The sequence below is a fragment of the Miscanthus floridulus genome, chromosome 8 (genome assembly GCF_019320115.1).
Source record: "Miscanthus floridulus cultivar M001 chromosome 8, ASM1932011v1, whole genome shotgun sequence".
Lineage (NCBI taxonomy): Eukaryota > Viridiplantae > Streptophyta > Magnoliopsida > Poales > Poaceae > Miscanthus > Miscanthus floridulus.
The window spans coordinates 88,791,599-88,800,843 of record NC_089587.1 but is presented as its reverse complement, the minus strand read 5'-3'; positions in this window follow the sequence as shown (position 1 = coordinate 88,800,843).

Here is a 9,245-nt window from a genome sequence, read left to right as displayed (position 1 = left end):
GCTAGAAGGTAAGCCGTGGGCCCCTCACCTGCCACGACCGAGCCCACCGGGCCCTCCTCCACCTCGCCTCGAGCCTCGAGCAGGAGGTCTCGGCATCCTGGAACAAACTCCGCCTCGCGCGAGGCTCCCCAGGGAAGGCCTCGGCAGGGGGCGCCGTCTCCGTCTCGCCCGAGGCTCTCCAGGGAAGGCCTCGGCATGGGGTACATCCTCCGTATCGCGCGAGGCGCCTCGCGCAAGGCCTCGGCAAGGAGCCCGATCTCCGTCTCGCGCGAGGCCTCAGTCTCCGTGTCGCTCGAGGTCGGGTCGCCCGCAGCCCGTCACCCCCCGCCTCGACCGACCCTCCAGACAACGTGTCATGTCCCATTAATGCTTCAACCACTCCCGCAATCTCAGCCGGACGACGGCTCAACGCCACAGAATGGCCGACGCGACCCGAGGTCGCATCAGCGCCATGCCGGCCGAGACAGGGCACGGCGGGGATCATCGGCCACTGTGTCCTAACGCTGTATCCACGATCAGCGCCATACCGGCTGGGACAGGGTACGGCGGGGATTACCAGCCACTGTGTCCTAACGCTGTGTCCACGATCGGCGCCATACCGGCTGGGACAGGGTACGGCGGGGATTACAGGCCACTGTGTCCTAACACTGTACCCACGATCAGCCGCCCACTCGAAGCCTTGGCACTATACACCAAGGTCTCGGCTATCTTGGGGTTTGTGCCTGCCGAGACCCCTCCACCACGGTGCAGCCTCGACATCGACCAAGTCTCGGCCTCGCGCACAGTCTGTCCACAGTGGCTTGCACGTCCACCGCCGCACCCACTCCGAGGCAGTCCCGGGCTCCCACGACGCACAGGATCTGACGGGACGGCCACGCCGCCCCAGTGCTCCAAGGACGGATCACTCCGACGACCACACCGCCACAGGAACAGGCTATAGGGCCCAGACATGCCGCCTCTGTTCACATGGCACCGTATAGTTAGCTCATGTACCGTCCTAGTCCTCCCTTAGGCTATAAAAGGAGAGGACTTGGGCTGTGTTAGGGGGAGAGAACACCTGGTAACACCCACACACACACGCACATCCCTGCCGCCTGAGAGCAACATCTCAAGCGGTCCACACGACACCCTGCCGAGACCTAGGACCAGCTCCCTCTCTCCTTTAGCTTGTAACCCCCTACTACGAGCACCTCGGTGCAAGGAATACAAGATCGATCTCTCAGACTAGACGTAGGGCCTCGATTGCCTGAACTAGTATAAACCTTGTGTCTCTTTGCATCACCATCCGGAATCGGGAGCACGCAGAACAAATTCACTGGTTGATTGAGGACCCCCCGGTCCGAAACACCGACAGTTGGCGCGCCAGGTAGGGGCCGCTGCGTGTCGTTTTCGTCATCCCAGCAGGTTCCGAATGGCAGACCCCATACGACCATTGCGTCTCGGCACCGTGGTTTGGTTCGAGAGCCTAGAGTTCATGTCTCTAGGGCATGAGTACGACATGGTGCTCCTCACTCCTCGAGCCCCACCGTCCGACGATGAAGTTATGCCCCGGCAGCCCAGGCGCGGGCGGCGTCCGGGCGACCGCTCTCGCCGCGCTCGCCAAGCACGGCACGAACAAGGCCACCCCAACGCTACGCGAATCCGGGGCGACACGCCACCCCCCGCTGATATCCTACGACCAGCTGTTGGCACAGGGTCCCTGGCTGGGGACCTGTCTAGCCTGAGCTTGGACAAAGGAAACTTGCCTGTGGCACGTGGCGATGCCCAGTCGTCAAGCTCCGCTCCACCACTCCCTGAAGAGCCGACCCCGGCGGGGCAGAATCTGGAGGCGGCACCATCCCCATACCCTTTGGGTTGAGAAATGTCGCCGCCTCTTACGCCTACGCTTACACTGCCGCTCACGAGCACCCCTCGGAATGCCGCCAGCGCTTCGCTCTTGACCTGAGCACCCACTCCGACTCCTCGGACGAGGACGAGGCATGGCCCGGGGTGGATTTCTCCGGACTCCACAACCCTAGGGCTTTGCGCCAGTTCTTGGCCGCAAGCGACTACTGCTTTGGCTACTCCAACTCCGACGACGAAGGCACCTATGACCCCACTCGCGAATGTTTTCATGTCGGGCTCGGGATGCTGAGGGTGGGCGAAGAGGACGAGGGGGCAGGTAGCCGTTCCCCGCTCCGCCCCGACGCGGGCGTCGCTACACCTCCACGCGCCGTCCTGCTGGCCGCACGGAATGAGAACGTCGCTCTTGCGCGACCTCAGCGCCCAGACCTAGAACAGCTCCGTGAGCTCTAGGCCAAGGTCAAGCAAGACCAACTCCTTCTGCAGCAGCTTCGAGACTCTCTCGAACAGGAACAGCGAGGTCGCGGCGAAGGTAGGGGAGCCCGACGGAGGGCCCTCGACATGCATCACCGCATCCATAACGACGAAAGGAGTGAGCAACCCCCGGTCTTCAATCGCGCTAGCCAGAACGTCGCGGCTGCGGCAATGCTGGTTCGCGCAATGCCCGAGCCTTCTACCATGGAGGGGCGGCGGGTCCATGGCGAGCTCCGAGATCTCCTAGAGACCGCCGCGGTTCAGCAGGCCGAGAGTTCCACCTCCCGACGGCACGGGGGCATCTCGAACCTACCCGCGGCACCGCCTCGGCAGGACAGGGAAGCCTCGGCTCGTCCCGAACCTGCTCGGGCACCGATAGCCCACAGGGTCCCCGAGCTCCTTGACCGCCTCGACAATCGACATGAGGTGCAGGGAGACCACGAGGTGGTCGGCCGACGACGACGCCACGACGGTGAAGGGCCCGCCCGAGGCTACCATGTGCACCGAGGTGGCCGCTATGACAGTGAGGAAGACCACAGTCCTTCTCCTAAGCCACCTAGCCCTCGAGTCTTTAGCAGAGCTATCCGTGTCACCTAGTTCTCGGCCTATTTTCGGTAACCAGCCAACCTCACGAAAATACAGCGGTGAGACCAACCCTGAGCTCTGGCTTGCCGACTACTGCCTGGCCTGCCAGCTAGGTGGCGCGGATGATGACCTGCTCATCATCCGTAACCTCCCCTTGCTCTTGTCAGACTCGGCGCGAGCCTGGCTCGAGCACCTCCCTCCCTCACAAATCCACGACTGACGCGACTTGGTTAGGGTCTTCGTTGGGAATTTCTAGGGCACATACGTATGTCTCGGAAACTCCTGGGACCTTAAGAGTTGCCGCCAGAAACCAGGCGAGTCTCTCCGAGATTTCATCCGGCGCTTCTCCAAGCAGTGCACCGAGTTGCCCAGCGTCGGCGACTCAGAGATCGTCCAGGCTTTCCTCTCCGGCACCACCTACCGAGACCTGGTGCGGGAGCTAGGTCGGAACGTGCCACGCACCGCTGCTGTGCTCCTCGACATCGCCACCAACTTCGCCTCGGGCGAGGAGGCCGTCGGTGCCATCTTCCCCGACAGCGACGCCAAGGGAAAATGGAGGGATGAGGCCCCCGACGCCTCGGCCTCCAACCTCCCTACGAGAAAGAAAAAGGGGCACCTAGGGAAGCAGGAGGTCATGGAGGCTGATCTGGTCGGGGCCGTAGAACGCAAGAATCCCCGAGGCCCCAAAGGCCCTAGGCCTTTTGACGACATGCTCAAGAAACCATGCCCTTATCACCAAGGCCCGGTCAGGCACGCCCTCGAGGATTGCTCCATGCTACGATGTTACTACGCCAGGCTCGGGCTCCCCGACGACAACGCCAAGCAGAAGGGCGCCGGCGACTGGGATGAGGACAAGGACGACGGGTTCCCTGAGGTACGCAACGCCTTCATGATCTTCGGCGTGCCCTCGGCATGCCTTACGGCGCGGCAGCACAAGAGGGAACGCCGAGAAGTCTTCTCGGTCAAGGTAGCCACCCCCCAGTACCTTGACTGGTCTCGAGAGGCGATCACCTTCGATCGAGATGACCACCCTGACCATGTTCCGAATCCCGGGCAGTACCCACTGGTTGTCGACCCGATCATTGGCAAGACCCGACTCTCCAAGGTGTTGATGGATGGAGGCAGCGGCCTCAACATCCTCTACGCCAACACCCTAGAGCTCTTGGAGATCGACCGGTCGAGGCTCCGAGGCGATGTCGCACCCTTCCATGGCATCATGCTAGGGAAGCGCACGCGACCCCTCGGGCGCATCGACCTTCCTGTCTGCTTCGGCACCCCCTCCAACTATCGCAAGGAAGTCCTCACCTTCGAGGTAGTCAGGTTTGGGGGAGCCTACCATGCCATTCTGGGGCGGCCGTGCTACGCCAAGTTCATGGCAGTGCCCAACTATACCTACCTCAAGCTCAAGATGCCAGGCCCTAGCGGTGTCATCACGATTGAGTCCACATACGAACATGCATACGACTGCGACGTTGAATGCATCGAGTACGCCGAGGCTCTTGCGGAGGCCGAGACCCTCATCGCCCACCTCGACCAACTCAGTGGCGAGGTGCCTAACTCCAAGCGTCGCGTGGGGGCGTTCGAGCCCACGGAAACCATCAAACTCATCCCGGTCGACCCCGCCTGCCCCGACGACCGGGCGCTGAGGATCAGCGCCACCCTCGACATCAAATAGGAAGCCGTGCTCGTCGAATTCCTCCGTGCGAATGCCGACATATTTGCATGGAGTCCCTCGGACATGCCGGGCATACCGAGGGAAGTCGCCGAGCATGCCTTGGACGTCCGAGCCGGCTCTAGACCGGTAAGGCAACACCTACGCCGCTTCGACGAGGAAAAGCGTAGGGCCATCGGTGAGGAGGTGCAGAAACTACTGGCGGCCGAGTTCATCAAGGAAGTATCCCACCTGGAGTGGTTGGCTAACCCCGTGTTAGGTAGGAAGAAAAGTGGGAAATGGAGGATGTGTGTAGACTATACCGGTTTGAACAAAGCCTGTCCAAAAGTCCCCTTCCCATTACCCCGAATCGATCAGATCGTTGACTCCACTGCGGGATGCGAAACCCTATCTTTCCTTGATGCGTATTCTGGTTACCATCAAATCAAGATGAAAGAGTCCGACTAGCTCACGACTTCTTTCATCACACCATTCGGCATGTACTGCTACGTGACGATGCCCTTCGGCCTCAGAAACGCCGGTGCCATGTACCAGCGGTGCATGACCCAGGTCTTTGGCGACAACATTGGGCGGACCATCGAGGCCTACATAGACGACATCGTGGTCAAGACCAGAAAGGCCGAGGGTCTTGTCGACGACTTGACAATAACCTTCAAATGCCTTAGAGAGAAGGGCATCAAGCTCAATCCCGAGAAGTGTGTGTTCGGGGTTCCCCGAGGCATGCTCTTGGGATTCATAGTCTCGGAACACGGCATCGAAGCCAACCCAGAGAAGGTCTCGGCCATAACCGGCATGGGACCAATTAGGGACCTCAAGGGAGTACAGAGGGTCATGGGATGCCTTGCGGCCCTGAGCTGATTCATCTCGCGCCTCGGCGAAAAAGGTTTGCCTTTATACCGACTCTTGAGAAAATCTAAGCGTTTTTCCTGGACTCCTGAGGCCGAAGAAGCCCTCGACAGACTCAAAGCACTGCTCACGAATCCTCCCGTCCTGATACCCCCGGCCATGGATGAGACCCTCTTGCTCTACGTCACCGCAACGACCCAAGTGGTCAGCGCCGCCGTAGTGGTAGAGAGGCAGGAAGAGGGGCACACTCTGCCCACCCAACGACCTATTTATTTCATCAGCGAGGTGCTCTCCGAGACCAAAGCACGCTACCCCCACGTCCAGAAGCTGGTCTACGCCGTGGTCCTGGCCCGGTGCAAACTGCGTCACTACTTCGAGTCGCACCCAGTGACTGTGGTATCATCTTTCCCCCTGGGCAAAATAGTTCATAACCGGGAGGCCTCGGGCAGGATAGCCAAATGGGCTGTCGAGCTTATGGGGGAAACCTTGACCTTTGCGCCTCGAAAGGCGATCAAGTCTCAGGTCTTGGCCGATTTCGTGGCTGAATGGACAGATACCCAACTGCCACCCACTCAAATTTAGACGGAATACTGGACCCTGTACTTCGATATATCCCTGATGAAGACCGGGGCAGGCGTGGGTCTGCTCTTCATTTCTCCCCTCGGAGTACACATGCGCTACATGGTGCGGCTCCACTTCGCTGCCTCCAACAACGTGGCCGAATACGAGGCCCTCATCAACGGCTTACAAGTCGCCATCGAACTTGGGGCGCGACGCCTCGACGTCCGAGGCGACTCGCGGCTCGTCATAGATCAAGTGACGAAGGAGTCAAACTGCCTCGACCCCAAAATGGAGGCTTACTACAAGCTGGTAGACGCCTAGAAGACAAGTTCGACGGTCTCGAGCTAAATCACGTCGCGCGGAAGTACAACGAGGCTGCCGATGAGCTGGCAAAGACGGCCTCAGCATGGGTCCCGGTCCCCCTGAACGTCTTCGCCAGAGACCTCCACAAACCTTCCATTGGATACACCTCAGCAACAGAGGAGGACCCACCTATGGAACCCGCGGCGAAGCTCGATGCCCCCTCTGCTGTCGAGACCCCCTCGACCAAGCCCGAGGTCATGGAAGTCAATGCCGAGCCTCCACGGACTGATCAGGATGCGGATTGGCGAGTCCCGTTCCTTGATTGGCTCGATCGGGAGGAGCTTCCTGACGACAGAACCGAAGCACGATGGCTTGCGCGGCGAGCCAAGACCTACGCCCTCTACAACGGCGAATTGTACAGGCGAAGTCCCTCAGGTGTCCTCCAACGGTGTATCAGTTCCGAAGCGGGCCAAGCCCTGCTTTGGGACTTACACGCGGGCGCCTACGGGCACCATGCGGCGCCTCAGATGCTCGTAGGGAATGCTTTTCGCCAAGGGTTCTACTGGCCGACGGCAGTCGCTGACGCTACCAAGCTGGTACGCTCCTGCGAAGGATGCTAGTACTATGCCCAGCAAACACATCTCCCGGCCCTGGCCCTGCAAACCATCCCCATCACATGGCCATTCGCCGTGTGGGGTCTCGACATGGTCGGGCCTCTGCAAAAGGCCCCCGGGGGCTTCACCCATCTATTGGTATCAATCGACAAGTTCTCCAAATGGATCGAGGCTCGTCCGATCAATCGAATCAAATCTGAGCAGGCGGAGCTATTCTTCACTGACATCATCCACAGGTTTGGGGTCCCCAACACCATCATCACCGACAATGGGACGCAGTTCACCAGCAAAAGGTTCCTGACGTTTTGCGATGACCACCACATCCGTGTGGCCTGGTCGGCCATAGGACACCCAAGGACCAACGGCCAAGTAGAGCGTGCCAACGGCATGATCCTACAAGGCCTCAAGCCAAGGATTCACAACCGATTGAAAAAGTTAGGCAAAAAATGGCTCGCCGAGCTCCCGTCGGTCATCTAGAGCCTGAGGAACACCCCAAGCCGAGCCACGGGATTCACGCCTTTCTTCCTAGTCTATGGGGCCGAGGCCATCCTCCCCACCGACTTGGAATATGGTTCCCCGAGGCTGCAAGCCTATAACGAACAAAGTAACCGCACCACCCAAGAGGATGCCCTTGATCAACTGGAGGAAGCCTGAGACATCACGCTACTACACTCGGCCAAATACCAGCAGAGCCTGCGGCGCTATCAGGCCCGACGTGTCTGAGGCCGAGACTTGAAGGTAGGCGACCTGGTGTTGAGGCTAGCATAGAGCAACAAGGGTCGCCATAAGCTGACCCCGCCATGCGAAGGACCGTACATCATTGCCTGAGTGCTGAAGCCCGGGACCTACAAACTGGCCAACGAGAAGGGCGAAGTCTTCACCAACGCTTGGAACATAGAACAGCTACGTCGCTTTTGTCCCTAAATTTCCAAGCATTGTATATATCGTTTCTCGAAGTACAATTAAAAAGCGTTCTTTAGTTCGTCTAACTTTTCGAGAAACCCCCCGAGCCCATTGTAGGCCTCGGCAATACAGTAACATGGCAAGGGAAACTCGGTTCTGCCTCGGCAGAACCAAGCCTCCCTCGGGGGCTAGATAGGGGACCCCTCCCTAGGCATCCCCTAGGTCCCATGCACCATTCTTCAGTTGTTTTTCGCAAAAAATCCTATGCCAAGTCCCTAGCAGGCTCTGACGAATTAGTTGTAAAAACCCCTCGGACCAAGGTCTGTTTCCTAAGCAAGAGGCCGGTAGAGTCGCGAGACGGCCTACGCCTCCGGGCTACGGCACTCCCTCACTACCTCTCGCTCAAGGGACGGCTTAGGCCCCAAGGGGGTGTTTTGCAAACAAAATCCGATCAGGAGCGATAGAGGGCAGAGGCTCGAAAACATAAGAAAAACAACTAGGAAACACAAGTACTTCAAAAGTAAAGGCCTCGACGGCCACAAGCGTTACGATACAAAAAAATAACCCCTATTCTATTTTTACATAGCCCCCGAGGCCCAGATCAAGGCTCAGGGCCTTCAGCACCGGCAGATGGTAGGGGAGGAACCACCTCCTCTTCGAAGAGCGTCGCCAGCGCCATGCCAGGGCCTTCCACCACTTCCATCAGCTTCGCCACCGCCGCGTTGGCCTCCTCATCATCATTAGGTAGAACATAGCCATCACTGATGGCCGGGAGGTCGACGCCAAGGTAGTGAGAGGAGATGATGGCCAGCACCCGCTTGACACCCGTGTGCAGTGCCCCTCGGAGCCGCTCATGCATCTGGCTGCTCAGCGCAATCAAGCGGCTCCCAAGGGAGCTGCCTGATTGAACCCCCTCGACCTCCAAGGCCTCGCAGGCGGAAAGGGCAGCACGCTTCAGCGCCTCGTGCTCCCCGATCTCAGTCTCGAGCACCGTCTGCACCACGCTGGAAGCCTCGGCAGCCCGAATGATCTCCGCCTCTGACTCTGCACTGTGGAAAACGGAATGAAGTCAAGCGAGAGAAAGGACAACCTAAGTTGGGGATGGAAGCCCACGGAACTCACCCTTGGCCTTCTGCTCCCAGCGACGGGTCTCGGCTTGACAGGCCTTGGCCTTCTCCTTCAACCGTTGGGCCTCGAACCTAGAGGCCTCGGCCGCCCTAGAAGCCTCACTTCCCAGCTCTGCGTCATACAAGGAAGTCAGGGAGCAAACATAAGGAAAAGGAAACAAAACAAGGGGTCTGGAACTCACCCTTGACCATCCCCTTCAAAACCACAGCCTCGATTTGCGAGGCCTCAACCACAGCAAGGGCCTCGTTTAGAGCGCCTTTGGTCAGCCGGTGCGCACTCTCCTCTGCCCCCAGCTGCCCAGCGAGGGCCTTGCCCGA